This window comes from Nannospalax galili, unplaced genomic scaffold (genome assembly GCF_000622305.1).
Source record: "Nannospalax galili isolate Female #2095 unplaced genomic scaffold, S.galili_v1.0 scaffold2584, whole genome shotgun sequence".
Lineage (NCBI taxonomy): Eukaryota > Metazoa > Chordata > Mammalia > Rodentia > Spalacidae > Nannospalax > Nannospalax galili.
The window spans coordinates 12,112-23,794 of NW_008350822.1; the positions used below are offsets into that span (position 1 = coordinate 12,112).

Sequence of the window (11,683 nt, forward strand, 5' to 3'; positions counted from 1 at the left end):
ATAAATCCTTTGTCTCTAAAACTATGGGCAAAGAAAACTCCAATTCATCATGAGCTCTCTAGGCTTGAATGTTTTGTTTTAACCAAACAAAACAAAGCCACTATTACAGGGACAAGTACTTAGTTCAGATATACAAAATTGACACAATATTTCTTCATAATATGTGTAACTAGCATATACATCAGTATTCATATGCTCAAAGCAAAATGTCTCATCAACAGACTGCTGTTGTTATTGGTTGGGAAACTCACTGAAATCTGCTTTTGCATTCTACAGCTTATCAGGATGCAAACTTTAGCAACAAAGTTATAAGCAATTAACTCAGTATGAATAACTGTTTCTTCTTCCACTTGAGTGTGATTTCCCTGGAATTGAGCCTTGATTGGGATGAGAAATCCTGGATCAATTACAATCCCTAAAATCATTGGTTTAGTGTAATCAACTCAAAATTTTATTTAATCTTTGTGATTTTCATACAATATAGTTTGATGGCATTTAGATCCCCTCCCCTATCTATACCTTCCTCCACAGCACCCCCATTTATATGTTATATATATGTATATATATTTATGTATATCAGTTTACATGATCTTGTTGTGTCCCCAAATATCATTGAGTGGGTTCATCCACTGGGTCCACCAAGAATCAAGAAATTGATTGCTGTGAATTCTGTAAAACCCTGTCACTACCCCTATTTTCTGAAATTGTTAATCATTTCTTGAATTTTTCTGGTAAGATTTTAGAAGTTTTAATATATAATAAAATATCATCTTCAAATAAGGATAATTTGACACCTTCCAATTAGTATTCCTTCAATTTCTTTCTCCTGTTTTATTTCTCCATCTAGAGTTTCAAACACTATATTGAAAGGTTTGGGGATAGCAGACAAGCCTCTATGGTACCTAATTTTAATATGAATGCTTTAAATTTTTCTCCATTCAGAATGATGTTGACTGTGGGTTTGTTGTACAAAGCCTTAATTATATTGAAGTATGTTCCCTCCCGTTTAATTATGTCTAGGGCTTTCATCATGAATTGTATATTGAACTACCCTTGCCTCTCTTGAATAAAGCCTACTTTATTGTGGTGAATGGTCTTTTTGCGGTGTGTCTCTATGTTCTTTGTGAATATTTTGTTGAGAAATTTTTCATTGAAGTTCATTAAAGATATGCACTTACATTTTTCCTTTTGTTATTTCTTTACCTGGTTTGGTCATTAAAGTAATACTGTTTTCATGGAATGAAATAGTTTCCCTTCATTTCTATCTTTTTGAATACTTTAAGTAGTAATGGTTGCAGATCTTCTCTGAAAGCCTGATAACATTCTAATCTGAATCCATCTGGGCCTGGTGTTTTTGGTTGTGAGGCTTTGTATTTTTGTTTTGACTTCATTTATTATAAGTCTATTTAAGACCTTGATTACTTCTTGTTTTAAAAACTATTTATCATCTTGCTTTAACAGCTGTTGTTCTCTTGTATTATTTTTTAAAAGTGATTTCTTAGTCATTTATATTTTTCTTTAAGAGCTCTCTGTTCAGATCTCAGGCCCAATGTATAATTTGATCATTTATATTCTTAAACCTTTGTTTTTGAGTTCTTTGTGTATTCTGAATGTGGATGCGTTGTCAGATTTATAACTCACAATGATTATTTCCCACTCTGGGGTATCTCTCTTCATGTGATTATTTCTTCTTCTCTTAAAATCATTAGATTAATGAAATCCCATTTGTCAGCTGTTGGTCTTAATTTCTGAATGAAGGAAATCTGATTCAGAAATTCCTTTCCTGAACCTGTAGTTTGTCGGATTATGCCCAAACTATTTCTAGCAATTTTCAGTGTTGCAGATTTGACATTGATCCATTTGTGCATGGTGATAGACATAGGTACAATTTTGTAGTTCTACATGTAGACATCGACTTTTCCCAGTATTTTTTGTTGAAGATGCTCTCTTATCTCCAATGTGTCTTTGTTAAAACTTTGGAACTAGCAAGTGGCTATAATAATATGCATTCCTGTTTGGTATTCAGTTTGGATTTTCTATAGATTTGCATATCTGTTTTATGCCAGTAGCATGTTGCTTTTATTAGTCTTATTCTGTAATGTTGTTTGAAATGTGGTGTGATAATCTGTCCAACATTGATCTTTTAAATTGGTTACCTTTCAATTGCTGTGATAAGACACCAAGGCAACTTAAGGAAAGAAGAGTTTTTTTCAATCACAGTTACAGAGGGTTAGGAGTCCATAATGCTGGGAGTCATGGCTGCAGATATTAACCAGAGCAGGAAGCCAAACAACCACATCTTAAACCAGGCACAGGAAGCAGAAAGAGATAGGAAATCAGGAAAACTTGCAAGGCTTAAGAGCTTTCAAAGTCTACTCCCAGGGACATGATGAGCTTCTTCCAGCAATGTCACACTTCTGAAAACCTTCCAATTCAGTGTCACCAAATGGGCAGAAAATGTCCAAATTCTTGAAGCCTATGGGAACACTTATCCAACCCACCACACTGAGGATTGCTTCGGTTATCAGGGGTTTTTACGGCTTCCATAAGAATTTGAGGATGTCCTTTTTTATCAGTGACGAATACCAAGAGAATTGTACTGACATTGCATTGAAAGTCTAAGTTGCTTTTGTTAGGATGGTCATTATATAGAAAGAGAAAGAAACACTGGATATTTCTATTCTAATCTCTCACAGTATATTTTGCCTGGAAACTGGTAATCTGAAAACTACTCCTAAGGTTAGAAACATATGAGAATTCCTTCACATTCCTTCACACTTCTCTAAGTATCCTCATCATTTTCACCTCAGCTACCTTGGATCTTCTCTGAGAGCTGAGCAGAAGGGCTGACTTCACATGAAAGGGCAGTGTTTAAAGGCTTTCCACAGTATAGGCCCCCAGTGAGTGTCCTATTCATGGAAGTAGAAAACTGTCCACCAGGCTGCATACCAAGGAGTGCAGGTAGGAAATCTGAGCTCCAAACCCTTAATCATAGAACCAGGTTTGGAATTATGGAGTCTTGTTAACATCCAAAGGGGCTGTGACTGAGGATATGCTTGTGGCTTTTGGTGGAGCCAGTTTACATAGAGATATTCACACAGATACTTCCTTCCACAGCCACAGAGAGATCAAAACAACACAGTAAGATCCAGCAAAACATAAAAATGAAAACGTAACAATCTGAATATCATGCAACTCAATAAATGACAGGGAAGATATTCCACTATTTATTACATAAACGTATGTCATTGCACAAATTGCATCCAAAGATTTAAGCTTGTGCCAGGTGGATAAATGACTAAAATACAATTCATAGACATTGCCATTTGATGTCTCACACACTGAGAGGGATTTTCCATTACAATCCTCATTATTAAAATTCTGATATTTGCAAAATGTCTATGCTATATAAATTTGTTCCAGAAAGGCCATTCAAGAAATAGTAAACTTCTGGAAGTGTGTATTCAGCTTTTATGAACATAATCAGAAACGAAGTTCATGTTAATAGAGGACATAAAGATGATCAAATAATAAAAATATGTAGAGAAAAAAACTCAAATAAAAGACAGTAATCTCTAAGTCCCAGTCAAATTCTCCTACCATAGAAACAGTCTCAGCTGGAATAATGAATAAATTGTACATAAATACTCGAGTATGATCCAACCCTCTGTTCAGATTAAAAATGTCATGAGATCTAGATTAATATCTATTAGGAGTCAGTTGTCATTCTGAGATTGCACCCATGATAAGAAAGTATCTGTATGAGAAGCGAAGTCACAAGCTTTGATTTTTTTATTAGATAGTGAGAAAATTCTTTTACCTGTTTTCCTATACAGAATGTACTGTGTGGTATCTAAGCAAGTGCAAATTTTCAGTTTCCTCTTCCAAAATGAGAGACTAGCTATGGTGTCTGCTGAGAAGATTAGAAGCTTGAACACTAATCTTTTTGCTAGGCCTTGAGGAAATTATCTAGTCTGAAATCCTCTAAAGTTTATATATCTTCGCCACAGGGCCCAGTGCAGGTTGTAATTTCATCAATTTTAAGAGGAATGCCTTTATCTTTTTCCTCCTTATAATCACAAAAATTAATCCCACCCCAGAGATCTATTTCAAAACATTCCTTCCTTTTACAGATGTACGTAATCAGATGCTGCCACATATTTCCTGCCTTTAGCATTTTATGACATCTTCCATCTTGCTCCCTCCATGTATTCAAAGCCAGGACCACATGGCTCATGACACCAAGCTCTGCTTCCAGTTCAGGAGGGAGCCTGGCCCTTTTACTAAAATCTGTATCAGCGTCTGTGTGCTGACTATGAGAAAACAGTTTTACATGGATTTATTTTCAAGGACGATAAATACCTATAAATTTAAGCTTGCCTGCTTTGAATGAGTAGAGATCTGTACAACACAGATCCTCCAGGGGTGGGATTTTCCCTCTGGATACCTTTCCTATTGTCACAGAGCAGCAGGGGAGGATTCTCCTTAGTGATACTGAACTCCTTAGTAATCACAGTTGTCATCTTGGCACAAGATTTAATGCTCTCCTATTTTTAAAATTAATCTATCAAAAAAGTTAATCATCTCTTTTAAAAATTAAACTTCATTCAGATTCTTAGGGCACTGGCAGAATGAAGCGGATCCCTTGCAAAAATGTCATATGAATGGACACAAGCCCAGTGCTTGATAGAAAACTTGTTCTCCTCTGAGAAATCTTGAGCCAGATTTCCGCTGTTTTTTTCTCAGCAATACTGTCTTCCCACCATAGTGGTCCATTAGTTTCTGAACTCTTCTGCATTCCATTCATAAAACATTCCTGATGGTCCCAGAACTACATTATCATATTTATCACAGGAACAGCACTTCTTCTCTTAAAAATTCTTGTCCTTTTTATTTTCCTATTGCTGTAATAAAAACCTCTGACGCAAGCAAGATAAAGGGATTGTTTTATTCACAGATCTAAGTGATAGTTTGTCATGACCTGGTAGTCAAGACATCAAGATCTTGTCCTCAGTCAACAAGCTGAGAACATCGAATGCATTCGTGTATGCAGTGTTCCCTTCAGTCATCATATCTGTTTAAACAAGACAAAGTATTTCTGATTCTTGTTCCAAATGGGTCCAGACTCACCCTGTGCTCCTTGTAAGACCTCTGGAGTCTCCTGCCCAGAATAATTGATTAACTTTTCCTTTGTATTAAGATCATTTTGTTTTGAAGATAGTACACCAGTTACTTTACAGAATGAATTTTTTAAAAAGTTCTAAGATCTTTGATGGTTTTTCCCACAGTGTCTCTGAAACCCGATGTTTTCATTTTATAAGGATAGCAGAAATCCAGGATTAAGTCCTCTACATTCTCCTCACTTTAATAGTTTAAGTTGTTCTTTAAATGCTAGTTACACTACACTCAAGAAACTTCCACAGTCACAACATGACATGAATGTCTCCACTCTCTTCCTGGTGTTCCTGTTACTCTGGATCCTATCTTAGAAAGGGTGACAGTGGGGATTGCTTAAACCACTGTGGTCAGATTCTTCATGCTATTTTTTCGTCACAGGTTTAACATAGCATATTTTTTGTGTTCTTTAAATGCTAGTTACACTACACTCAAGAAACTTCCACAGTCACAACATGACATGAATGTCTCCACTCTCTTCCTGGTGTTCCTGTTACTCTGGATCCTATCTTAGAAAGGGTGACAGTGGGGATTGCTTAAACCACTGTGGTCAGATTCTTCATGCTATTTTTTCGTCACAGGTTTAACATAGCATATTTTTTGTATAATTCCAACCTCAGGTACAAAATATGTCATCCAGATGACCCAGTCTCCATCTCCCCTGTCTGCATCGCTAGAGAGACAGAGATACCATCATTTTCCAGGCGAGTCAAAATATTTACACTACTTTAGTATGTTACTAACAGAAATCAAGGAAAGTCCCAATGCTCCTGATCTAATAAAAACACAGTTTCCAATCAATTGTCACATCCATATTCAGTGGCAATGGATCTGGAACAAATTATTCCCCCCCCTTCAACCACCTATAATCTGAAGATGTTGCAACTTAATAACATCAGTATGATAAGTATCCTCCCACAGGGATTCCATTCATAACTCCCTAGAGAAGCCAAAGTTTGAGGCGTTTTTGCCCCAGATGCTCCTTTGAGTGCCTCTGTCTATAGAGAGCCTTTATCAAACACAAGTTGGTATTGACAGAAACTGGAATATTTTTGTTGAAGTGGCATGGAAAATGTGTTCACAGTACAGATAATAAGTGGATTAGTTAAGGGACTGTCAACTGGTCAGGAAAATTGGTATTAGAAATAGAGGATACTATTTTTTCTGGTTTACAAACAATAACTCTCTGTCACTGAACGTATGAGCTACATACTTTTATGTCACTGAGATTCAGTCCTGATAGCACAGAGTTGGGGTGCTGATGCCCACCCCAGTCTGCTGTTATGTCTGTGCTTCTGGATGTGAAAAGTTCACAGTACAGACAATAAGTGGATTAGTTAAGGGGCTGTCAACTGGTCAGGAAAATTGGTATTAGAAATAGAGGATACTGTTTTTTTCTGGTTTACAAACAATAACTCTCAGTCACTGAAAGTATGAGCTACATACTTTTATGTCACTGAGATTCAGTCCTGTAAGCACAGAGTTGGGGTGCTGATGCCCACCCTAGTCTGCTGTTATGTCTGTGCTTCTGGATGTGAAAAGAAGTAAAGAAGGATACAGTGAAGTATTTCTGGGCCCTTGTGTCACAATACAATGACCTCACAATCTCCACTGTGTCTCTGAGGAACAATTGCAGGTGGAGTCACCACCAGAAAAAGCAGCTGTGCAGCCCAGCCTCCCACTTTGCTTCCCTGGTGGGGTCTGTTATAACTTGAATCAGTGGAGGGGTCTCTACTGATATTATTAACTATAATGGATAAGTAGTACGAAGTTATAAGAACTATTTTTTAGGGAAAGAATATTAAAATTTTCTTCAGGAAACCATATAACTTGTAGAAACTTGCAGATAAACATATATGGAGATTGACAAGATTGGGCCTGAGAATCACAAAACAATTGTTTACAATAGTTTCTTTGTGTCTCTGTCTTATTTTTTCCTTTCATGGAAACAAAAAGTTTTGCTTCAATATAAAAACACTGGCTTGTGGATTTAAATTGATTTTTTTAACTCTGTTACAAAAGGTCAGTGACTATGAACCCAAGTATGAAGTAGCAATAGTTTCTGGAATGGGGAATTTGGTTATTAAACAAAAGAAAAAAGAGAGACCACCTTGCATCACTAAAGGCAAAACAAGCACATGCTTCCAACCTACATGTCATGAAGAATGTTTATCCTTTTGGCTTTAGTGTTGGAGAAACATTATGAGAATGTTTGTTTTCTTGACACTATAAAGTGATTTCTTATATCTAAATAAGACAGGAACACAACTCCTTTGAGAAAAAACTTTAAATAGAAAGGTTAATTATTTGTGAGATTGTCCGCTAGCAATCTGAGTGAACTCTGATGGATCCGAATCAGACTTTGAAAACTAAGGTTGCGTAAAGGTAGAGCTGATACGGGCAAAGCCAAAGAGTGAAATGGTTTCAGTTTTCTTGTTGAAACTAAGCAAAAAACATTTAGTTCCTGCTCAGAGTCTAAACTAAGGCAGACGACATTTACAGAGAGAATGAATCTATCTCATCAGCTCAGAATACCTGCCATGATCTATCACTTCAAATATATTAAAATGAGAAACCCACACACAGAGCCTAGAGAAAAATGAAATTTAGAGGTCAGAAACTAAATTTATCATTTGGAAGGGAAGTGAGTTTAAAACAAATCTATTAACACTTAGATAGTAATGGTACACAGCTGTGCTTCCTGACTCTTACCTGACAAGGTAAATATGACATCTAGAAGCTTGTTCCATACGTGTGGTGGCTGTGACATTGCCATGGATCCAAGAACTATTCTTTTTAAAATAATTAAAAAATGATCAGTTTTGGAAGTACCAATAGAGAACTTAGAAAATGGAATGGAGGGTGTTTCCTCCATGAGTGCTATCCCTGTGATCTCCTAAACATCTCTTGTCAATTTTAACTTAAGACATGGAACACTTATGATGAGCACAGCTAGTATCTGAGTTCACAGATGAAATACTCTTCATTTAAACTTTTTGTTTCTTGTCAGTCTGGTATTGAGAGTTTCAGTACCAGAAGCTGGTAGAGAATAAAGTTGTTAATTATGGTTTGTACATTTAATTCCATATTAGGATTTAAAAAATCAATTTATAATACAGAACTATACAGGGACCGAGAGATCCAGAGTGATGGAAAGGTAAATAAATCATGTGGGAAAATTTCCATTACCCCCTGCCCATTTCATATAGGGTAAATATGGTACAGTGCAGAGGAAAAGGATTTGTGAATTCAATAGCATTCTGTTTTCTTCTGCCTCCCATTTTACAAGTAGTGGGTCATCACTGGATAGAAATAACATGAACATACTTACACTCAGGCAATCCTGCATTCAAGTCTGGCCCTGGCACTCACTGATTCATGGACAGACTACACCCATCTTCTGATGACTGGATCTCTGCACTGTGAAATGCAGCCCTGAGGATATGAAGGGTGATCTGAAAGTTTTGCATCAATTGACACACTGTGAAGGGTCCTTTTCTACAAAGAATCCTCCTCCAGTTATGCACGGTATGTATCCTTAAGAATGGTGCTGGGGGAGGGGTGCTGGAGAGATGGCTCAGTGATCAAGGCCACTGGCTGCTGTTACAGAGGAACCTGGTTTGATTACCTGCATCCACATAGGGGCACCATCTGTAAACTACAGTTTCAGGGAATATGAAGCCCACTTCTGACCTCCTAGGGCAAAGTGTGATGACATAGGTACACTTACACACATGCAGGTAATATACTCACACACATAAAATCAATAAAACATATTTAATTATAAAAATAATGGTGCTGTGACAAGTGTGAGACCAAGTCTACCCTGTGGGTACAACGCCCTCCCATCTGTTCTTCTGCTGATCAACACCTTCCACACAGTTTGCCATAGATGATGATATCATAGTGCTCATTGCCAATAATGACTCTAGTATGTGCAAAGCTGCCTTCTTTGTGGGGGATGATGCTTCCCAGTCTATCTTCCTTCAATCCTGGGATGCCAGAGGCACCAGGGTGTGATGGTGGGCATGGGTCAGATGGACTCCTATGTGGATGAAAAGGTCCAGAGCAAAAGAGACATCCTGACCACGAAGTCCCCATCGAGCATGGCATTGTCACTAACTGGGAGGACATGGCGATCTGGCACACCTTCTGGGGGCCTCTGACATGCACCCAGTGCTGCTCACTGAGGACCCTCTGAAACCCAAGGCCAATTGTGAAAAAGTAACCCAGATCCTCTTTGAGACCTTCAGTACCCCAGTCATGTGCATAACTGTCCAGGCGGTGCTGTCCCTTTATGCCTCTGGCCCTACAATTGGCATCGTGATGAACTCCTTTGACAGGGTCAACTACACTGTGCCCATCTATGAGGGCAATGCTCTCCCACATGCTATCTTCGACTGGACCTGGCTGAACCAGACATGACAGACTACCTCATGAAGATCCCAACAGTGTGTGGCTACAGCTTCACCATCACAGTGGAGTGGGAAATGGTGCGTGATATCAAGGCTTTGTGCTACCTAGCCCTGGAGTTCACGGAAGAGAAGGCCACAGCTGCTTCTTTCTCCTCACTGGAGAACAGCTATGAGCTCCCGGATTGGCCTTAGCAGCGAGTACTTATGCTGCCCTGAAGCACTCTCTTCCAGCCTCCTTCCTGGCATGGAATCCTGCAGTATCCATGGAACTATCTTCAGTTCCATCATGAATTATGACGTCGACATCCTCAAGGACTTTTCTGCCAACACAATGCTGTGCTCTTATACCACCACGTACCCTGGCAACACAGAAAGACCGATGAAAGAGATCAGTGCTCTGGCTCCCAGCACATGAAGATCAAGATCCTTGCTCCTCCTGAGCGCAAGTACTCGGTGTGGATTGGTGGCTCCAACCTGGCCCCCTCGCCCATTTACCAGCAGATGTGGATCAGCAAGGCAGGAGTATGATGACTCCTGATGAGTTGAACATGCCATCGTCCACTGCACGTGCTTCTAGGCCGAATGTTACTGAGTGAGCTGTTACAGTTTCTTGACAAAACTTAGGCTGTGCAGAGAGAGACACAGAGAGAAAATAGTGGTATGTCTTTATTTTTTAATGGTTTTCTTGGGTGGAGATGACTGGTAACCACTACTTACATTTTTTCCAAACTGCACACTTCGTTTATTGGCCATTTCTTTTCAAAAAAGTTTTTATTGAGATTTTGTGAATTCCATGTAATACATCTTAATCAAATTTAGACGTCCCTCCACTCCCCTTCCCACTTCCGGTAACTCCCCAACCAAATTTCAATTATTTTTCCATATATGTTTAGTCTTATCTGTTCAAGCATTTCTAGCCAGGAGTCCCTCAGTGCAAGTTCATCCTCTGGAGCAGCAGGTCCTGACCATAACCAAGTAACTCTTGGCACGTGATTATTGTGGGGTGAGAGGGAGTGAAAATTTCTTTGAAAAGTCTCTTGTTTAGGGACTTTTGACTGAGTATTTAAAACTGGAATGGTGATATCAATAGCATTCAGTAGGAGCAAGAATCCCCAAGTTCTTTAGGGAGGCAAGGAATTTGTACTTTTAAAAAAATGTTATTTCAAGTATCCTTTACCTTCCCCAAAGCCACTCCCCTAAAGAGGATGGCCCAGTCCACACCCAGTTCAAGCAGGGAGGACAACAGCATGAGACGATTAATGTGTCAGGCACCAGGGATTGCCTATACACTGACTTCAGACCAGTTTAATAAAAGTGCACACCTTGTAAATGGGAAAGAAGAAGGAACAGTAGCTGGGCTTATAGGTACAAACATGTGGGTGCTGGGAATTCAAATCCAAGTACTTATGTTAAACAGTGAGTTGTCTTACTTACAATTCATTTCCCCACTCCTTTCTGGTTTAATATTATAATGCTGTACATAAGTGCACTGTAGAAATTTTGGGTAATGGAATAAAGTCACAGAAAACCATATGATATGTACTGAGAAACGAAATAGTGTTTTTTTAATAGATGATTTTCTGTTGAAAATGATGTCTGGCAAGAAAGGACTTTTTGCTATAGTCATAGGCTCCAAGGATTAAGACCTGATATAGTCATCTCCCACAGCATTAGATTGCTCTCTCTTTGTTTCTCTCTTTCTCTCTCCTCTCTCTCTCTCTCTCTCTCTCTTGGGATTAAGACCTGATATAGCCATCTCCCACAGCATTGATTGCTCTCTCTCTCTCTCTCTCTCTCTCTCTCTCTCTCTCTCTCTCTCACACACACACCCTGGAATCATTCTTATGCAGAGGAAGAACCTGATTGAAGGTGGTTGGCAAGCATATTTTTCAGAAGCTTTTCTTGAGAGAAATTCCATGCTCTGTTAGTCTTCGGACTCCCTCCTGCTCCTGTGTCTTCCTGCCCTCAAGGAGGAATTGGGTGGCCCTGACACATAAGCAGCTCACTCCAACCTCACATGAAAGTCCTCCCTACTAAATGACTTCAGTGCAAATCCTGAGAGCTGAATGAGCTGAAGATTGTCCAAAGTATAT

The 11,683-nt window shown here is 38.8% G+C and overlaps 1 pseudogene; it reads left to right on the forward strand.

The window, feature by feature from the left end:
• Positions 1-9,072: 9,072 nt before the first annotated feature.
• Positions 9,073-10,128, forward strand: LOC103745974 (annotated as a pseudogene).
• Positions 10,129-11,683: the final 1,555 nt, after the last annotated feature.